This window comes from Haemaphysalis longicornis, unplaced genomic scaffold (assembly GCF_048455015.1).
Source record: "Haemaphysalis longicornis isolate Haplotype H1 unplaced genomic scaffold, Haemaphysalis longicornis Haplotype H1 scaffold_1, whole genome shotgun sequence".
In the NCBI taxonomy this organism is placed as follows: domain Eukaryota; kingdom Metazoa; phylum Arthropoda; class Arachnida; order Ixodida; family Ixodidae; genus Haemaphysalis; species Haemaphysalis longicornis.
In genome coordinates, this window is record NW_027526203.1 from 468292625 (window position 1) to 468314004 (window position 21380).

Here is a 21380-nt window from a genome sequence, read left to right on the forward strand (position 1 = left end):
TTACGTCCCCTTTTGTTGTTGGTTTCTTTGTCTCGTTGAAGAAGCTGTCTCTCCTTCCACTCCATCCCCGAAAGTTGGCCTTTGCTTTAGAAGCCATTCTTGCAGAATTATCTAAGCACCTAAAAAGTCGCTCGGCGAATGCTTCTTATCGTCCAATTCCGCAGTGTCGCCGCTGTCTTTCCTTTTTTCCGCTCCCTTTCATCGTTTCTTTTATCCTTTTCCTATTTCGTTGTTACCTGCCGCCCTCATCCCTCGCTATTTTTCCTCTTCCCCGGCCCCTCTTCCCCTGAGCTGCGCAGCGTTTCCACTGCGCGTACGTGCCCACGCCGGCGCGTTAGCCGGGCCGCTATTGCCGCACACGTCCTATTTTTCTCCCGTCGTATCTGGACTGAAATGTTGACGTGTTCTGCTGGCTCTCGGTCCTCTGCGACGGTAATTACTCCCTCTCTTGCTGCCCACCAGCTCCTCCCCGCTTCCCGCTCCGCAAACAGCTGTCATCATCGGCCCATCCGGCCTCTCCCCGAAACCTTTTTTCCCCCTCAGCTGTCCCCATTTCCAGCTTTTCAATAGCCCTGCCCTCACCCCGTCGAAAAATGGTTCTTACCGAGCGACTAAGCCCCTTCAACCGCCGGAAAAACTGTTGGCGTAATATCTGCCATGAAGTTCCGGTACGCGCGATTGGTCCTTGCGAACGAACACAGAGGCGATCGCGCGAGGCCCACGTTGAATAGCCGTGCTTTTGTCTTCGCTGAGCCCGTTCGGATGCGGTACAGCAATGTTGCTTCCGATCTTGGAAGTCCCTTTGTGACGCAAGGCTGGTGATAGGGATTTCTCAAGGACTTGAAATGTTCGGCCACTGTTCGCCTGAAGTCGTTCCAGTGACTGGGGGAAACTTTAACAGTCGGTGAAATTGCAGCGCACTCCGCGCCATCTGATCAGCGGTCTCATTGCCCTTGACGCCAACATGGGATGGAATCCATTGAAACCGCACATTAAAACCCTTGCTGCTCAGTTCTTGCACAAGCCGTAAGGAACGCTGACAGTCGTTTTTCGTGGGGATCCCACGCTGCAAAAGTTGTAGTGCTGCTTTTGAGTCAGTCAGAACTACAACTTTCTGCGTGTTCGTCATGTGCAGTGATAGGGGATGTACACCACTACATAATGTGTTGCCCAGAGCGTGATGTCGAGCGGACTGCAATGCTCGCAGCGATTCGAAAGCTGGCAGCCCCACACAGCACTCCGGACCACATCGTTTTTCCAAGGGGACATTGGATGCTGCGCAGAGACGTGTCGCGCCTTCTCCTAAGCTTCCTTCAGGAGATGGAACTGGCGAACTCGTGGTGAAAGGACACTACCATTGGCTAATTAGGAGGAGCTTGGGCGGAGCAATTGCCGGCATATCCAGCCAGGCTAACCCCGCCTGATCCCGCACAACAACCACCACCACCACCACCACCACCACCACCACCTTTCGAACGGGACCATGCGCGACTCGATCGCGGTGCGTATTCTATGCCTTGTTTTTTTAGAATGCGATGAAACAAGGAATATATATTCTATACACGAAACGCCAAACGTGTCATGAACGTTGGGGAATCACTCAATGAGCACTGACAGTGAACATTGTTGGCTACGTGTGCTTCCCCGCAGCAAATGTTTGGGAAAGAAGAGACAGAAGGTGCACAAAATACAGGCTAGAACGATATAAGGACACTGAAGACTGCAATAAAAACGGAGACAGCGGACAAAAGAAACTGTTAGAAACTTTAAAACCCACAAACAAGAGACGTTTCGACTTCTCTACGCAAGCCTTGTTCCCAGTGGCGAGAAGGGAAGTTCGTGGAGTCATGTTTTCTTCAGTACGTGACGTAACAGCGCGTGTACGGCGGGGGAGGGTTCCTTCATTTCCATTGAGCGTGTGACGTGTCCTCTGTATCTCCAGATAAAGCCGTGATCTCAAGTTCCTTTCTTGGCTGATGGTTCTTGAATTTTCCCAGTCAGTCTCGCGGCCCGCTGCATCTACGTGCTCGGCAAGAGCATTCGACCCTTTTCGCTTCTTTTCCACATGGTTCTGATGCTGCTTCGATCTCTGTTTGGCTGAGTTGTCCGATTCACCGATGTATGCGTAGTCGCAGTCTGCGCAGGAAATCTTGCAGACCACGCCAGGGAACAATTTTCTCGGAAGCCTGCCCTTACCGCCCACGAGTGCGTGCCTCAGCTTACCGCGCAGAACGCGATACAAGGTTTCGCTTACACCAGGGACGTAGGGTATGGTAACAGGCTTTCCTGGTCGGGGATCAGCCGGTCGGACTATGGGCTTGGAAAGGCGGCGTTCCACACCAACGCCGCCTGTATTAACATTGCCTGACGCGTCGCGCGCTTTTCAATGGGAAGGGTAGGGACGCTTAGTTCAGGCACTGATCCGCTATGTGGCGCGTGCCGGCGGACATCTCGCCTTACGTCACTGCTCGCGAGTCGCGAACGCTGCACCCACTTCAACGACGTGTGTCTGTCAGCTTGCCTGTTGGGCTTCAAGGGCCGTTTCGCTTACATCTTAGCCGCGACGGGGCGCTAGTTCTGTGGCGCACTGGGGATCTCGTTCAACGTGCCACTCGCCAAAGATAAAGACGGAGGCGTGCTGAAATAGTGTAAGAACATACTGATTGTCGGGTAGACATATAGCTAACAGAAAAACGATATGCTCGGATGGGGCAGCCATTATTTTACTATTTTTCTTTCTGGAGTATTTAGAGCAGAAAAAATTGCGTGCACGTTTTTTGTTCAGGCGCTCACTTCTACGATTACTTTCCAATTATATCACGTGCTTGTAAACTTCAGAAAATTATAGGAAACAAAAGGATAAGCAGCTGGGATCCCGCCACGCTGTCCGGGCGCTTCTACAGTACAGTCCTCAATTTTAGAAGTGCGTACCGATGCGGAGTGCGAACAGCGGGGTCAAAACAATACCTAAATGCGGAGGGGATAGAGGTGGGATGCCCCACTCAGAAAATTTCAGGGTCTGAGATCCGAGTAGATAAGCGCGCAAAGCCGGCATCAGCCTGCGGCAGCGCAAGGGATTCTGCTTCGTGACAAAGGAAGTTTTATCAGTGACAGACCAAGACAGACAGGCATGGTGAGAAACAAGAAGGCGCAGGAGCGCCGCCTCGGGAACGCTAAACAAACTTTCCTCTATTTTGCGTAGTTTCCGAGAAGCGGCGCTGGCTGGCGGACACGAAAGCACGCTGGAAGGCTACGGAGCGGGGAAGGGTAGGAGAGAGCAACAGGAGAGTGGCTGTTTGGCCATTTTTCGCTCACGCGTTAGGCAATGTTTATACAGGCGGCGTTGCCCACACCATTCAAGAACGCCGCTCCCCTCTATATAAGTTATCCGGATACCTGCAGAAAATTTTGTCCCCACTGGTCGGGAAGGGCTCCACGCATGTGAGAAACTCTAGCGAGTTATTTAAAAAGTTCGTGGCGTTACAATAGACGACGACGACGACGACGACAAGGTGGTGGTTTCTTTCGACGTGGTGTCGCTGTTTATCTCAATTCCGACTGACATGGCTGTGGAAGCATGCACTTCTGCTCTAGAACCCGACCGGCCTTTGCTAGACGGGTGGCCGATTGACCTTCCTCACCTCAAGAGGCTCCTCTGCTTTTGCCTTGGAAGCACGTAATCCTGCTTCGACGAGGTGTTCTACAGGCAAGTTCATGGTACGGCAATGCGTGCCTCCATCTCTGTTACTGCGGCAAATCTATCGAATGGCTCGAAAATCACGCACTCTTCCTTCAGTCCAAGCCCAAGAGTTTTTCTGCGCTTTGTGGACGACCGTTTTTGCTTGATTTCGCGCAGAGCTTTGGCTTCATTCACTGCGCACCTGAACATGCAGTCAGGAAAAGGCCATTCAATTCACAGTAGAGACGGAGGTCGACTATAGACTTCCATTTTTGGGCGTGCTTGTCAATAGAGGCGATGGAGCGCTTTCGTTTAGCGTGTACCGAAAGGACAAGCACACTGGCCGCTACCCAAACTTTCGATCGATTCATCTTGACGCTCACAAACGGTCTGTTGCTGCCTCCTTGTTCAACCATGCGAACCGCAGTGGCAGCAAAGCAGAAGACCGTTTCACCGACCTCGACAGGGTGCGAAACGATCTCTCGGCAAGCGGCTATACCACGGCGTTCTTGAATGGTGTGGAACGCCGCCTTTCCTATTCCGTCCGACCGGCTGATCCCCGACCAAGAAAGCGCGCTGCCATACCGTTCTGCGCAGTTATGGCGTTGAGGTGGCAAACGTGCCTGTGTGTAAGCTGAGGCACGCACTCGTGGGCGGTCAAAACAGGCTTCCGGGGGAATCGTTCTCTGGCGTGATCTGCAAGATTTCCTGCTCAGATTGCGACTACGCATACATCGGGGAATCGGACAACTCAGCTAAACAGAGATCGAAGCAGCATCAGAACGATGTGGAAAAGAAGCGAGCAGCGTCGAATGCGCTTGCCGAGCACGTGGATTCAACGGGCCACGAGACGGACTGGGAAAATTCAAGAATCATCGGCCAAGAAAGGAACTTGAGATCACGGCTTTATCTGGAGTCGTTGGATATGCAGAGAGCCAACATATTTAATCGAATGAAGGAACCCTCCCCCGCCGTACACGCTCTTCTACGTCACGTACTGAAGAAAACATAAGCTTCCATGAACGTTCCTTGTCCCCATGGGAATAAGGCTATAGAGAAGCCGACACGTCTCTTGTTAGTTGCTTTTAAAGTTTTTAACAGTTTATTTTGGGAGGGTGTCTCAATTTTTATTGCAACTTGTCTCCCAACCAGACAGGCTTCCGCCGAACCCTCGACTTCGACACTGAAGACTGAATGACTTTTTGTTATAACTGAAAGATATCATTCAAAGCTGTTCCGGCTTTTGTTCGACGGCAAACGATGCTCTGTTTGTCTAGAAATAAATTTTGGGGCCATGAAGACAACGTACGAGGCGGTTTGTTCAAAAGATCGCTGTGGCCCAAGAGAAATGATGCCAATTTTAACGCAAGCTTCCAACAGCTCTATACTAGACATTAAAACAGACAAAGCAGTGCATGGCGCCTCACCAGCCACTCTTGCTTTGATCACAGTCACATTTGATTACTCTTACAGTTAATACTTTGATAGCTCTGTCTTCAGTATCCCCTGGTGACGTCGTGTAGCGCGAACTTTGAATGGTTTTCACTGCTTCTTCTCTTTCATTGTGGGGAGGGGGGGGGGGGATAAAAAACGCCCTTCGTGGTTAGAATGGCGTTGAGTAAGTTACCAAAGACTATCTCTTTCCAAGTCGTTAGCGGCCACAGAGTTAGCGACATTTGAGCAAGGCAGGTTACGGCAGCGTCTAGGAGAAGGACTATAAATTAGCCGCGCGATTCCCCGGCGTAGTGGTCGGGTAATGTTACGATAGCGGCAGCGGTTTATAGGCACACTGCACTGTGCAGAGGCCGCTGAGAGCGCACCACTTGTTAAATCTGCCTGCAGTGTGTGCTAGAGCTTTCATAAACGAGTGGTAATTTCTAGCGAAGACTATTACTCCCGGTCAAACCCAGAAAACGGCTCGTTCCTCGTAGCTTCCATGGTTCTTCAAGCCAAGGTCAAGCCAACGCTTCTGCAGTTGCGCAATGAACGCGTCTAATCACTGGTTCGTTTTACAGTGAGCGGTGCGGAGAGGGGTACAGGGGGAAAGCATAAGTTCGCGTGCCATCAACAAATGATGCAAGGAGGCGCCGGTGCATACAAGCTCATAGCGTGTTCGCGCCTAGACCGGCGACTGCGCCGAACAGCGTCGCTGTTTTGTCTTGCGGCGCCATTGTCAGCGCGAAAACCGAGCTACCGCTTGACAATCTTGGTTTAACCGGGTTCAACCACTGCAAATTGATTCTGGAATTCTGCGTCGCCTGTATGTCGTGTGCTACAAAGCTTCGCTGGTCATCCGCCTTTGCAAAGCAGAACTGTTCAATTTTTTTTTTTTTTTTTTTACCAGTTACCACCTAGTGCCTGACGCGTCGTGCCAACGTTATGCGGGGCCCGCACTTACAGGTCGCTTCATAAGGCAAACCGACAGGAAAAATGAGTGCATACGGTGCGTCAATGTCTCCTTCCTCCTTTTTATTTACAAGACGTTTGACCGATTACAAGATCCGCCGGTGGCGTCTTATTACCTTCTCCACTTAAAGAAACCATGAAGACAAAATACCAGTTGGGTTTATTAGAAAGACTGCTTAGTCCCGATAACAATGATACCAATATCATCGCAATCTTCGAATAAATAAACGAGATATTAAAGAAAACGTGTGAAGCAGTCGCGACACCCTAGCCAATTTCCCGCAACTTTTCTATGACGTCACGGAACCTTGTTTGTGCGATTGGCGGCCGCCTAACTGACCTGTCGCGACGACATATAACTGGACGTCTGTAATGGGGCCTCTAGTTCCATTTGACCGCATCACTTGAATGTTAACGTGCAGTTAACGCACTGAAAATAATGTTTTATTGTTGGCCCGTATGACGTCATTCTTGCTTAACACGTCACTGTGGCGCAAAATTTGAAAGTTTTTAAATACTTCTTGCTTTTTTTTCGTTAAAAACATCTTTTGTGGCTGCAATGGAGCTGAGTGAGATACGGAATCCTAGTTCTTTCAAATTAAACGAAGTTGTATTTTCTCTTCATGGCTCCTTTAAGCCATTATATTCTCGTTGCTTTTGCTATGACGTTATTACCCTAGATGATTTCTTTTTTTAAGGGATAGTGGCTTGGCCCATGATAAAAGGGCCACTTGATAACTCAGGCTGAGTGCGCACCACCATAGGCTGAGGGCGCACCACGACATACAAAAACATTCAACACTCACAAGTCACACTTGGACCACAAATGAATCTCCATGAATCTCCCACAATGAATCTCTATACACTTACCTTACAAATGCAACTGCCATTCTTACTTTTATAGTCACCAGAGGAAAGTCCTCTGATAGAGTCGGTGGGATTGTCGCAAAAATAAAATATTTTAGCGTTAATTTTGGAATTATGCATTTTGCGTCAGTATATACAATTCAGCATGCGGATTTGCAAAACCTTTTTAATTGTGTGGCGGAGTGGGAAACGTGCTATAGTCATTATGTTCAAAAAGTCATGGAATTTTATTAAATTCCAAACACCTGTTCACCACCCTTTCAACAACCTCCAAAAAGGGCGTTCATTGTTTCAACACCCTTTTTTCCACATGGGCGTAAAGCTACAAATCAGGGTGATGGAACCTAAAAAAAATTGTGCAAAAGACTTCCAAAATTTGGAGGTCTTTTAAACCCTTTTACAGGGGTGCACGAACATTTCCTACGAGCGTGGGGATGTGTTGTACCTCACGGTGTTTAAAAGATACTGAATTGGCATAATTTATTAACAGCTAACGGAGCTGCTTTAGCTTGATCTTGGGCCGGTGGAGTTGGCAAAAAATACAAAGAAGAAAATGCTGCGCCTGAAGGGGGCACTACCGCAGCTAGGGTGTAACAGCCGGATTTCGCACTTGCTCGAGTGCTCACAAGGGGCACCATACCATTTTAGAGGTGGTCGTCTTTCTTGGGCAATGAAACGCAAAAAGCGGCGCAGCTGCACCAGTGGCGCAAGGCTGGAGAAACAGTGGAGCTGGGGATCGACCTACGTTGTTTCCCCCAGGGATGTGCTGTAAGATGCGGCGAAACTTGGCCTCACCCCTCAACACTTAGCCTAGCTATAGCAAAGAACATTGCAAAACCTAACAAAATTCAGCAAAGCCTAGCAAAATCTACAAAACAGCAAAATCGGAACAAGATAGGTCGACCTCCCAGCTCCGCAGTTTCTCTTTCAACTTAACACCCTTTTCAACGCCCTTTCAACACTCCTTCAACACCCGACAAAAATTAAGGGCGCTCAGTAGGTGTAATTACACCCGTAACTAAAGAAATGGTGTTGGAACACAACAAAAACGTGTAACCACCTCCAACTACCCTAGTCACACCTATACAACACCTCTTTAGAGCATTAGGGCGTACCCAGATAATTTTCAAAAGGGTGTTGGGACAACAACAACAAAAAAGGCGTAACCACCTTGCAACACTTTTTCTGGCTTTTGAAGACGATTGGAGGAGGCAAAGAGTTCAGTGTGAGCATTCAGGGTATTATTTTTCTATATCTTTGAAACAAAACTTATTCGTATTGATAGGAGCAAACCATATATACAATATGCAAAACTTCATTCTGATTCACTCACGGCACAATTTTGAAGTTCCATCACCACTAACAAGAACAAAATTTTCAGGAACTACCTCTGATTGGTGTGCTGTATAATTATTGCGTCACAGCTGTTAATGCCATTGCGATAATTTTATCCGAATATGAAGGAGACCGTGAAGGGAGAAGCTACGGCGGTGGACTTGAATATCTTCCACAATCAGTAAGGTGGGAGTGTTTAAAGCTGGACTTAATAATAGTCACTGTGATTAAATAAAAAAACACCCATTTCACACCTTTTCAACACCCTACAGAAAACTGAGGGTGTTGCAGTCGGTCAACGCCCTTTTTACCGCACAAAACGGGCGTAGGGCTACAAATTGAAGTGTGCAAACAGCTTGAGTTCAAGAGCCAGCGTACTGTGGAGCGGCAGACATAAAAAATATGAAATATAAATTTTGTGCCCGATTCTATCTGTAAAATTCAGGTCAAGCTGGCAAAAATAAGAGACTATAGTTTTACCAGAATATGCTCACGAATATTTTCACAAAAAAAACATGATCAATAATTCAATACATCCATGCATGCACTCAGAGTGCCAGTTGTATGTGTATGTGTTGGACACGGGGAACCAAGACCAGAAGAATAATGTAAACGGTCTTGCTTTCTAGTATACTGCTGCGGCACCCGAAGCTGAACACACTTTAGTAGCTCTGAGCAGGATGCCATGCCGTAGATGATTTTGGAATTGGAGGGAAGTTCTGTGTTATTCCGCTTTGAATATAGTCAACACGCATGTCGAACCAAATTTTGTATTACCTAAAAAGCGAAGTTTGGTAATATTTCTTTCTACATTGACAATTAGCCTAGACTACGAAAGCATACTCTTGCTACGCACGATGTTGTGTATAACTTTAAAAAAGAGCCAGATTTTTTTCAAATTCCTTTGACGAGCGGCGCACGACGCCGAAATATTGAAACGCATGACGAATGACTACTCTGAAGGCTGCTGAGAAGCTATAGCTTAGTGTAAAAATTAACTCCTCTACACACGATAGCAATTCTCCATGAGCATTCTGCGAAAACAATACTGTCACTTGTTTATGTGTTCGAAGTAGCGTTTGTTTTAGATTTATTGGTGAAGAGCTATTTGTGCGCTAGGGCGGAAGTGGTGTCATGGGTCTTCGAAGAGCGAGGGTAATGGGACGTCTTCGACACAGATTGGAGAAACCAGTTCTGCCGGAAACAACTTTCTCTCGTGGCTAGGGAGCGTTTTTGTTTACAAATTTCTAAAAGTGCAAACAAACATATTTCCTCATCTTCTAGCCCGTTAATGGCGAAACCAAGCCAGAAGAGCGGCTGCAGAGAGCTAACCGGTCGACTTACCGCAATCACCACTAACAAGAAAATGCGAAGCAGCCCGCATAACTGCAGTGGCGTTTCGGAAAAAGCGCGAAGCTAGAAATAAGTTTCAAAACGAAACCATTCTGCCAGTAACTTTGGCTACAGCAAGCTTCTTTTGAGTCGATAAGGGCCCGCAGTAAATTTAATTACAGGAACAGCGAGCTTTGTCTCGATCACGAAAGCGAATTTGACACGCGCTCAGCGCGTACCGTTCTGCCGGCTCACAGGGCGTGTAAAGGAGAGTCTTCGTTCCTGCGTAGCTACTGGAAATCGGTTTTCGAATCGCGACGATTTGAGTTCGCTGCCGACAACACTATGCACGCCCTTTTTTTCGGGGGCAGGAACTGATGGAAAAAGAGAGAGCAACATTGATCTCACTGGAAGCATGAGTCGGCCAAAAGGGAAAAGAAATATCTCCAGGCCATTCAAGCGCAAAAAAAAAAAAAAGTCCACGAAAAACGATGCGTGATACGACAACCTGCAAAGAAGAAACCGCTCTACGTTTCAATCGGCGAAGCCCGGGCAGAGTTGCCCGGCCGGCAAGTGAAGGGGGACATGAAGCGTGAGAAAAAGCAACTGGAGCAATGCGTCGTCGTCGTAAGCGAGCGGCGTTTGTGTTTTGCGCGTGGCACACTTTGACTTGTTTGGCGGTCTGAGGGCGGACGTCCGGAGGACAGGGGGCCGCAAGCGAAAAGCAGAAAATGCGGGCGGACAAGGACGAAGAGTGCCGGATTGTCTGGGCCCACAGGAGGCCCTGGAGTCAGGCCCGCCGCTACGATAAGGCTCGTCCGGTGCGGCCACGGAGGCAGCGTAAAATATGATCGCTTTACCGCCTCCACTTTTCTCTGCCTCCCCGCCTTGTTAGATCACCCCTCTCTCCCACGACGTTCCGGCCTCCTGCACGCAGCGCCGTGTATACGAAAAAGGCCTTCCATAAAATTGCTTCAGCCGGCCCCCTGTGGTTCGCCCAGCGCCGACAACAATGCCGCGCTCTTCGGCTCAGTGCTACGGTCTTCCGGAACCCGCGGCGAGGGCACGCCAAAGGAATCGATTCCCTAGGCATCCCTGGAGCACTCCACTCGCCGCCGGGAATCACCGAGGCCCAGGTGTCGGCAGCACCGCTGCTCGTGGCCGCGATTCGCGAGAGGAAACGGCGCGCGAGATGCGAGCGTCGCGCGCTTCCCCGCCGGATGCATAGAACACCGAGAAGAAAATGGTCGGCGCTTCGCCGCGTGCGTTGTCTCGGAAACAGTCTTGCACGCCACCATTCGTTCGCCGCGTGCGTAATGTTGCCATTGAAGAAGTGTTATTTGTCTCCGGAGCTTAGTTAAAATGTTGGCGCCATTACATCCACCGTCGCTCTTCCGCAAACGCTCTTGTACACAGCTAGCACGTAATTGCTGCTGTTTCTATTTACTGTTAGCACAGGATGTCTATTATCGGACCGATTTTACGAAAACATTGTGGAGAAAATCGCATATGTTTAAGGACACATTATACCGACACCAGAGTTAAATGTCATATAAAATAAATCACCGTCAGGCCTCCCCACATATATTGTCCATTCTCCGAGTGACGATGCCACCTTTGTCATGGCGATTTTTTGTTCCGTCAGGACATTTATTGAACGCTGAAGTGGGGTATATTTACAAGAGCGATTTAGGAAATAAAAATTTGTGAGCCATTCCACCCTGTGAAGGCAAATGACCAGCGAAGCTGGAGTCCGGACTATACGCGGCCTCCTCAAAGTACGATGTTGCGACGTTGTCATCCCACCGGTGACAACCCGTTGTTGCATCCGGTAAGGCCGACCCGAGCCGAGCTCTGTCGCCTCCGACATGCGTGTGGTAGTGTGGTTTGAAGAGAGCGGCCAGCCAATGTTGCTGCCTCGAAGAAGACCAGAGCCGAAGGCAAACGTAACTTGTTTACTCCATAGCGAGAGATCAGCCGAAGCCAAAGAACAATGCCCCGACGGGCGAGGTTACAGTACAGGACTCGAGCAGAGTGACAGCATTGATTCACTGCTCTAACAGGAATAAACTACAGCGCTTGGGGGGTCTTATTTATACCCAAAGCGCCAACGGTCAAAACAAGCGTTCCCTCTAGATTCTGCACACGACACGAACGTCACAGACACACACAACACTCTTTCCAGAGTTCGTGAGGGGTCGGTAGTATCGACGCACGCTGAGTCCGAGAGAGGGGAGAGAGGAGGTCTCCGCAGAAGACGCGGGGCTTCTGCGTCCTTGGGACAGGTTGAAGCCTGCCTCGTCTGCCAACGCCGGTTTGAATCGCGCCGATAGCGAGGCGCCTACGATCCAGACACGTCGCAGCTTGTTTGAATTGTCGGCTGCAAGTGAGAGTCACCGACAGATGGGCCTGCTCGAAAGGCGCACGCAGTCGAGGCTTCGCCGCACAGCCGAGTAGTAGCGGCGTGAGTTGATTCGTAACAACGGCGACTGTAGAGAAGTGAAATTCAAAATAGAGAACGTAAACATGTTTCGACAACGTTACCGCCACACTCAGGAGCCGGAGGAAACCAGACACGCAGGCGCTTGGAACGCCGACAAAGAGAGGATGGTGCGTACTTCACTTTCACTTCTAAGCTTCACTTCTAAACCCAAATGCATAACTTGGAAGACATTTTCCAGGGTCGATACAAGTCATCTTATATCAAAATATGAAGGCCCTAGACCTTATCGGTGTCAGCTTGGTCTTTGTACGCTGTCTTTCCCACATTGCGTGTTTCCGTGCAGACGCCATAAAATCCCACATCTATCCATTGACAGTCCCACGGTTAAAAAAAAAAAACTATCGTGCACTTCGGTCTTATGCCTTCAAAACCTGGCATATTTCTTATAGTTTAGGTCGAAAATATCTTTAACTTGTTGTTCTGTATTCTTTTAATCGCCGGTTTCTTTGCCTGTCTGTCTGTCTGTCTGTTTTCATAATTAATGAAAAATATCTTAACAGTGGATAGAGAGAGAGAGAGAGAGAGAGAGAGAGAGAGAGATAGAGAGAGAGAGAGAGAGAGAGAGAGAGAGAGAGAGAGAGAGAGAGAGAGAGAGAGAGAGCGATCTTTAATGAAGTCTGGCGATGTTAGCTGGGCTAAAATGCCTAACTTGCTACGCCAGTTGATGACGTGATGAAGATGATGGCGATGATGTTCAAGAAGTTGATGCGTACAGATACAGCGAGTTATTCACAGCGACTGGTCTAGACCTGTGTGTTGCAGGTACTCTATCAGAGCTTTGGTAGCCCGTAAAGCACGTTTGGGACAAGCCCATGGTCCTAAAACGTCCTTTAGCTGCATGTCCACGGAGAGCGGCAGTCCCAAAGTCACTGCGAGGGATACTCTTTGAGCACTGAATCGAGCACATTCACAGAGCAGGTGCTGCAGGGTTTCACGCACATCACAGTGTGGGCAGAGTGGCGACGTAGCCTGTTTTATCTTGAAGAGGAAGTTGCGCGTGTAGGCGACATTCAACCGCATGCGATGTAGGATTGCTTGTACCCGCTTGGAGAGTCCTGGTGGCATTTTAAATTTGCAGTTGGGATCTATGAAATATAACGGCGCGTAATGACGTGATACGTCATCCCAGGCTGCACGCTGCATATTCCATGCCACGCTGGATGCAAGTATAGATGCATCTTTCCTGGAGAATGGTATAGCTATTGCCGATCCATTATGCTTATGCGCAACGGATGCAGCAATGTCCGCCTTCACATTGCCAGTTATCCCACAATGGGCTGGAATCCACTGAAGTGCAATGTGATGGTGCGCTTGGAGAACTTGGAGATGTAAAGCGTGTATGTCACACACAAGCTGGTCTTTTGGAAAAGATGCTAGACATTGAAGGGCAGCCCTTGATTCTGTGAAGATGGCCCACTCTCGAGCGGGTTGCTTGACGATATGAGCGAAAGCCACCCTCAGAGCTGCAAGTTCGGTAGCCGTAGTTGACGTTCTGTGGCTGAGCATGACACTGATGGTAGTACGGGATGACGGTATCCACACCCCGATAGTGGATGATGTTGACGACACCGACCCATCAGTGTACACATGAGTGTGGTCTCTGTATATCCGCGACATGTAGTCCAGGGGGAGGAACTTTAGTGCGGGAGCCGGAATATACTCCTTCCTCGTGATACCGGGCACAGTAGTCGTGACTGGTATGGGCAGGAACATCCAGGGCGGGTGCTCAGGAGGAGAAGGCTCTTGATAAACCTTCGGCAGAAATTCACGCACTTCTTTGGCCCAGCTTGTCGCTAGAGGATGGCCCCGCTGTCTTGCCACAATCCGCAGACGCGCACGAAGCAACTCCTGCGTGCTTAGAGCGAGTGGTGAGAGCTGCCTGCATTCTGTCAGCGTTCCGATGGTAGAGGTTGTCTTTGGAACGCCAATGCAGACCCGCAGGACTTGTGCTTGCATGCTCTCTAGCGCTTTGACAGTTCCTTTTGATAGAGGGACCAAAGCAGGGATGCTGTAACTCATCAGGCCAACGAAAAGCGCTTTGTATACCCGTAGAAGAGAATTGACTGAACAACCGCCAGTGTTGGTGGAGAGCATGCGGAATATGCGGGCGAAGGAAGTAATCTTGTCCTTGAGGTGGCGAACATGTGGCGACCAGGTGAGATTACTATCAAATGTCACTCCCAAGAACTTGTGGGTCCGGACGTATGGAATTGCGGTCCCTCCAACAGTGAGGCCGTAGCGCGTAAAGTCACGCTTTGTGAAGGCCATCTCAGCACACTTATTCCCTGAAATCACTAATCCTCTAGTTGCCAGAAATGCCGCAATAGAGTCAATTGCCCGCTGCAGTCTTGACCGTAACACTCGCCTATTGCGGCCAGAACTCCATATACAGATGTCGTCGGCGTACAGGGAGATTTCTACCGACTTTGGCACGCATTTCTCCAGGCCAACTATGGCAATGTTGAAGAGTGTAGGGCTCAGCACCCCACCCTGTGGAACACCTCGGGTCACCTGATGTAGCGATGAGTCGCCCATGTCGGTAGACATGTACACATACCTATCGGAGAGGTAGTCCGATAGCCATGCGTACATGCGGTCCCTGATGCCTAAAGACTTCAGCGCAGAGCGGATGGCTTCATGCTCGACGCAGTCATACGCTGACTTGATGTCGAGGAACACGGCAACAGCAATGTTCCGCCGACACTTTGCTTCTCTTATGCTATTTACAAGGGCGATGGCGTTGTCGAGGCTGCTACGACCCTTGCGGAAACCAGACATCTGTGCCGGGTATATATTCCGGATGGTCAAATCCCAGTCCAAGCGGAGCAGCACCATTTTTTCCATCAGTTTCCCGACACAACTCAGGAGCGCTATGGGTCGGTAAGACTCGATGGCGGTTGGAACTTTACCTGGCTTTAGGACTGGGACAAGGCGAGCGTGTTTCCACCTTGGCTCTAGACGACCAGTTTCCCACGAAAGATTGAAGGCATGCAGGAGGCAACTTCTTCCCTTTTCACCTAGATGCGAGATGGTTGTGTAGGTGATGTCATCCGGACCTGGGCAGCTGGATTTCTTGACAGAAGCCAGTGCAGCGAGCAACTCTGCCATGGAGAATGGCTCGTCCATTTGGGGACACCGGGCCTGAGCATCCCTCGTTGGGGGGAGAGTGTGGCGGAAGAAGAGCTGCTGGCGCTGCAGTAATTCTCCTGCAGAAGGCGTCAGCGACTTGGAGGTCACTGGTGTTCGTGCTCAGTGAGATGGATTTGAACGGGTGCAGTTGAATTTGCGGGGTCCGCAAACTTCGGAGCAAGAGCCATATTCTGGAGAGCGGCTTCCGGGGGTCCAGCTTGGAGCAGAAGGATTCCCACTCACGCTTGGCGAGCTTAATCATATGCCTTCGAATTGCCTTCTGGGCTCGTCTTGACGCACGGATATCTTCAGGCGCTTGTGTCCGGCGCGCTCGTCTTTCTGCTCTTCGACGCACTGCGCGAAGCCTCTCATACTCCGAGTCGGCGGCGGTGTATCTATGCGGAAGCCGCAGTACTTTGCTGCTTGACTTTCGAGCTCTTGACATCGTGTCCACGAAGGCTTCATATGAGCTCACCGAGTCCACGGCTTCCTCCACCACAGTTCTAAATGCCTCCCAGTCAGAGGAGCGAATCACACGCTGTGGACGAGAGCCCGAGAGACCATCTACGGCAATATAAGTCGGCCCATGATCGCTGCCATGCAGTTCAATGTCCACTGCCCAGCTCGTCCTAGGGAGGAGTTGTGACGAAACAAACGTGACGTCGAGGGCGCTGGACATCTTTCCCCGGTAGAAGGTGGGCTCTCCAGAATTGACAACGCACATACCCTGCCGGTGAGCAATGTCCAGAAGGTGCCTCCCTTTAGCCGTCGTTTTCCTACTTCCCCAGATGGGATGATGGGCGTTGAAGTCACCGGTCAAGATGTGCGGGGCTGGTGTAGTATTGATGATGCCTTCTAAGCGATTTAAGTCCAGTGCTACACGAGGTGGAATATAGGCGGCGATTATGGTGAAGGACAACCCAGCGCCGCGAACTGTGGCTGCCACGTATTCGTTTCGTGCATCCGGTGATAGACCATGCTCTATTATGGTGAGGTCATTTCTAACGGCCATTAAAACTCTTGACATTTCTACGCCAGTCAGCGACCGCAGAACTGTGTATCCCGAAAGGCGTATGTCTTCCATCAGCCGTGATTCAGAAATAGCGATCACGGGAAAACGATGTTTGCGTGTGAATTGGCGTAGGTCCGAAAGGCGCTGCAATTGAGTCCGCAGGCGTTCCACTGTAAGATTGTAGCTTTATCTCGAATTTCTTGTACTCTGGGAACTGTGATTGCACCAGCAGTTGCAGTTAACGCCATTGCATAAGTAGAGGTGAAACATAGTCCAGGAGTGTCAGGATAGCCACGGCTACCGGTGATGAAAGGGGGGCGAGGAAGAGGCGCACCGCCTCCACTACAGCTGATATCACAGAACGTAAGCCCCCGGAGCTCTGGTGATCCTTTGGCTCACGCTGCTCTCTCAGAGATGTTCGACGAGCAGGCTTCGAAGTTCGTACAGATGGAGTTGGAGTCTCGTCTGATGGCCGAGCAGGCGCAGCTGTCGATGCAGGCGGGGCGGCATCTTTTGAGGGGGAGTCAACCATTGCTACGGTAGCTCGTACTGGCAGAGCTGCAGTAGGGGGATGCTTCTGCTGCGATGCGCGATGGAGGACTGGCAGAGCTGGGAAATCATCCTCATTGTTGTTGAACCCCAGAGCCGCAGATGTGTACTCTTGCTTTCTCCCGTGTTCCTTATGTCCAGCCTTACGGCGTTCCAGTAGAGCGTATTTCGCTGACTTGAAGTCAGTGTTGTTTCTAGCCTTGGATAATTGACAAGCAAACCAGTGAGAAATTTGTTGCACGTGCGCACGCACACTCGCATTCACACGCACACGCACACTAACACACACTCACGCGCGCACACATACACACACACACACACACACACACACACACACACACACACACACACACACACACACACACACACACACGCACGCACGCACGCACAAAAAACGGGAGGAGGTACTAAAAAACGTCCTGGCAGCGCGAATCCGAGACATCGTCGCTTCGCTCTCTGGCTTTCGCCACGCAAAGCGACCGTCGAGCAGTTTTGCGGCTGTGTTTATATTCGCGTCACTTCCCCAGTATGAGACTGCGTATCGAAAGAAAACACGCCAAAGTTAATGTTCGCGGCGTCTGTGTCCCTGCAAGGCTTTCTCTCAACCTCGATAGCTCTTTGCGGGAGGGACCACCGAAGAAAAAACATATACGAGGAACGGCGACAGTATTCTGTGATCTGACTTGACGTTTAGTTAATTTCCTCTTTCTGGTACATTTTTCCTTGCTGGTACATTTTCCCTTCTCTCTTTTTTTGCGCGTCGCGTGGGCGCTGAAAGCATCAAAGATAGATGGGCGAAACGGTTATAGTAATGTGGAGAGAGAATAGTCAGAAACATTGGCGGCTATACATTTCTTATTATTCAATTATGAAATCAAAGGCAGCTCAAAAAGTCGAAACACAAACTACATGTAATAAGGAGCAGAAAGAGATCAATAAAATGGCCATGTGTGCCTGGATTTTTGTCTGCAAAAGTAGACCCGCGAATTGCGAATTTGGCCCAGAACAACGGAGCCTAATTAACCCCGGGGATTGTTGTAAATAGTTTGATGAAAAGATAGTTTCTCTTGTTTAGAGCCCTGGTCTTGGGTGTTTCAGAGCCGACGGCAGCAGAGTAAACCAGGCGGTAGGCCTTGGTAAAGTTGCACAATCAAGAATGCTATTTTTGAAACCCCCGACACATCATCAACGATTAGAAGGAAAACCTGGAAAGACCTAAGACACTTTAAAAGCGTCGACGAGGCGGATCTTTTAGGCGTTACAGACGACCCGAAGGAGCACCGTCTCCGGCCAGCGCAACAGCCTTAACGACCTTCTTGAAAAAGTAAGTTCTGAAAAGTCGTTGCGCAAGTCCGATTTTGTTTTTCCACTAAAAGAAATGCCGCTGTGCCGTGTCGCGTGCTCAACGGATTTTGTGTTGTTAAAGATATGCTTGGAATTACTTTCTGTACGCCCCGAGTATACGACCTATCGCAATCTCGACAGCGCTTAGCGCTGCAGGTACGCCTCTGGCATGAAGGCAACGGTCGCCTGTTGCAAAATGTCTGCGGTCTTCTTTTTGCCGCTCCTCGTCCTGCTGTCCAATGCGGGAGGTTGCGCAATTACTCGCAGGTTTCAAAGAAATTTGCCTCCTTGAGCCCCCGGCCCCTCGTGCTCAGGTGTCACCCAGAAACATTTTTGTCCTTTTTTTTTTTCCGCGGATTTATGCCCTGGCGGCGGCAGCTCCGGGCGTTGTCTGCGAGTGATGAGCTGTTCCGTAACGGTCACTGCGGGAAGTGATGACACGCTGCTGCCAACCAACGCAACGTCCGGTTAACGGAACCTCAGGCCACAATATCTATCCGCTGCGATTTCCAGCGGTTTTATTTTTGTACACGCACAGCCCAAGTAAATTAAAACTACGTGATATACATAAAGGAAAATAAATTATGTGATGACATATTCCCCGCAGTATTTAAGCGCGAAGTAGGAGACTTTTTTACGCAACTGTCGCCAAAGAATTTTTAAGTAATCGCTTTTTGATATTTCGGCCGTTCGTTGGTGGTCCTCGGTTTATTCATGATTTTAAGGGACAGCTAGAGGCCGGCAATTTTTTTTCCTTTAGCACAAGGCTGGCACCTTTCGAATACTTTTAGAATTTTGTCCAACGAGAAGCGATGCTGTTTATTTAGAAAAAAAAATGATCTGGCACCTTTATCGTTTGTCATAGTTTTTTTTTTTTTTTTTTTTTTTCGTGACGCGAAAGAGCATGACACAAAGTTCAGCGGCAAAGAATAGCGGCGACAGAGCGCCGAATAGCACCCAGCATGACTGTTAGGCCTGTGCTCTGATGACGGGATGCTGCACCAAAATGAAAGTCGACAGCAAGTTCAGTCGCCTCGCCACTTCCGCTAATTGTTTCCCATTTTCGCCGCAGGCTGTCGCAAATGTACACGCGCTGGCAGTAAAGAGGGGCGGTAGCTGCCGTGCTCACCCGCATAAATATTTTGGCTGGACTACTGCACCAAAGAACTGAACAAAATCAAAGCTTAAATAAGCTCGCCGCTTGTTGTAGTGAGGCAAGCGGTTCGGCGACGTTTAAAATTTGAAGAATGCGCCTTTTTGAAAGAATATGCTTTGAACAAAAGTTGCCAGATGCGTTAATTTTCGTGTTCATGTACTTACCGTACTGTTCATTTAAATACGCTTATAGAACTCCGCCAATACCGTCACACTAATCACGAATTGTGGCGGTCATACCGGCTTGCAGGCGATTGTCATTTCATAAGTTAATAAACAACTGTCACTGAGCTGACGCCAGTGACATGTTTGCATTCGCGGCCGTGTAATCCATCGTTATAGGTCAAACTATTTGAAATTTTTGTGTCCCGTTAAGCTCGTATCTAAACTTATAAGTCTAGTTCAAACGACTACCCTTTAACCTCCCTCGCTCCCCCTTCCCCCCATAAGGCCACAGAGCCCAAGAAGATGAACGGACTCAAGGGGTCCTGGAATGAGGACTCTTTCCCTGGGCTTTATTCCTCCTCCGTTTATTCCTCCTCCTCCTTCTTCTTAACTCAATAAGTGATCCTTTTTCGCGTATGGCAAATTCCGGCAAAGCTCAATCTCTACTTTAACCAAAAGTTGAAATTCGTTGGATCCTTGACCTCGTCGTAATTACACGTCCCAGAAGGCCACTCTGAGCTGTTTTATAGACCTTTATACGCCACGTGTCGCTACACAAAGACAGTAGCGCGTCAGGGGAAATGCCAATAACAGGATTATCAGCGGGTCAACTCCATGTTAGCATTCAATACGTGCTATCAAGCGGAACTAATCGCATAAACGAGTACCCGTGACGGATGCCACAGGGGCAGGGTGACAAAGTTGCCGGTGAGTGTCACTGGTCGATATGTTCTCCTTAGTGTCTGTATTATTTGTGTACAAGTTGCGTGAAAATTGGCACAGCTGTTATTGGGATGTAGCGACCTTTTCAGTGAACCAGTCGTGTTTTGTAGCCAATGTTCCCTAAACGCAGCACTGCGGTTGTGGCTAAAATCCTGGCTAGCGGCTTATGAGCCACCCGACAAGCGCCGCTCCTCTGAAACATGAAGGTTCAGACCCCGCGCTCGGTCCTTGTGATATCCTTGCTCTTCTGGTCCCTGGTGTCTCACTTTGTATTTGCGCTAAAAGCGCTTCCTCATAACACTTCATTTTGAAGAACATTGTGAGGACCTGAATATACCATCTACGAAACAAAGTAGTGACACAAGGCCGCACAGTGGTCAGAAGATAGCAACGGCAGACACATTGTGTAAATATATCTGCAACACAGCTGACTCTCATAGTGGCAAACAGGTGGTCCCAAAAAATAAGTGAGCTTATATTGGGGTACGGAATAAACTATCCAAGTGAAACTATACAAAGCACTGAAGCACAAAGTCACCTGCATTCTCAAGAGCTAAATATATTAATTCTCATATTTATAATTCAAAGCCGCTCAAGGACAGCCGTCCGTGCACATCCGGCACGGGACGTGCACTGCGGCAGAGCTAATTTTACTCCAAAAGTTTGCTGTAAAGCATAGCCAACTTTACAGACATGCCTGGAGCGGACATGTCCGTGCGTCTAAATCTAATATTCCCACCCTATCGACGAAGTCGGAAGCTCTGCTCACGTGCCTGGAATGTCCCTGTGCCCGTTCAGCGTCTTTGCGGTAACGTGGGCCTTGACACACGTTTCGATCAAATGTGTGGGCTACTGCATGTCCCACCATAAGACGAACAGCCATGTTGGTCACAGATTCAGTGGCAGTGACACATGCTTTGCACGCATGCATCATTTTTCACCAGCAGACACTGTTAGCTGCGCTATGGATCTGTCCTTGCTGCGTGCTTTAAAATTTGCTTTGCTGCAAAGCGTACAGCACAGTACAGCGAGGGCACGCCGAATGATGGCAAGCGTACTATTAACAGTTTCGCTGCAAAATGGATTTTGGGTGTTATTTGAAAGCATGTCGGTTCGCTCGAACCGGGAATATTTCCAGCGCTGAGAGAGAGATTACTTTTTAATGAAAGCTGGAGGGTTCG

The 21380-nt window shown here is 49.3% G+C and overlaps 1 protein-coding gene across 1 annotated transcript in view; it reads left to right on the top strand.

Annotated features, from left to right (window-relative positions):
* Positions 1 to 21380, top strand: part of LOC144162659 (cell adhesion molecule Dscam1-like) — an 809120-nt gene that overhangs the window by 717288 nt on the left and 70452 nt on the right. The window lies entirely within an intron of this gene.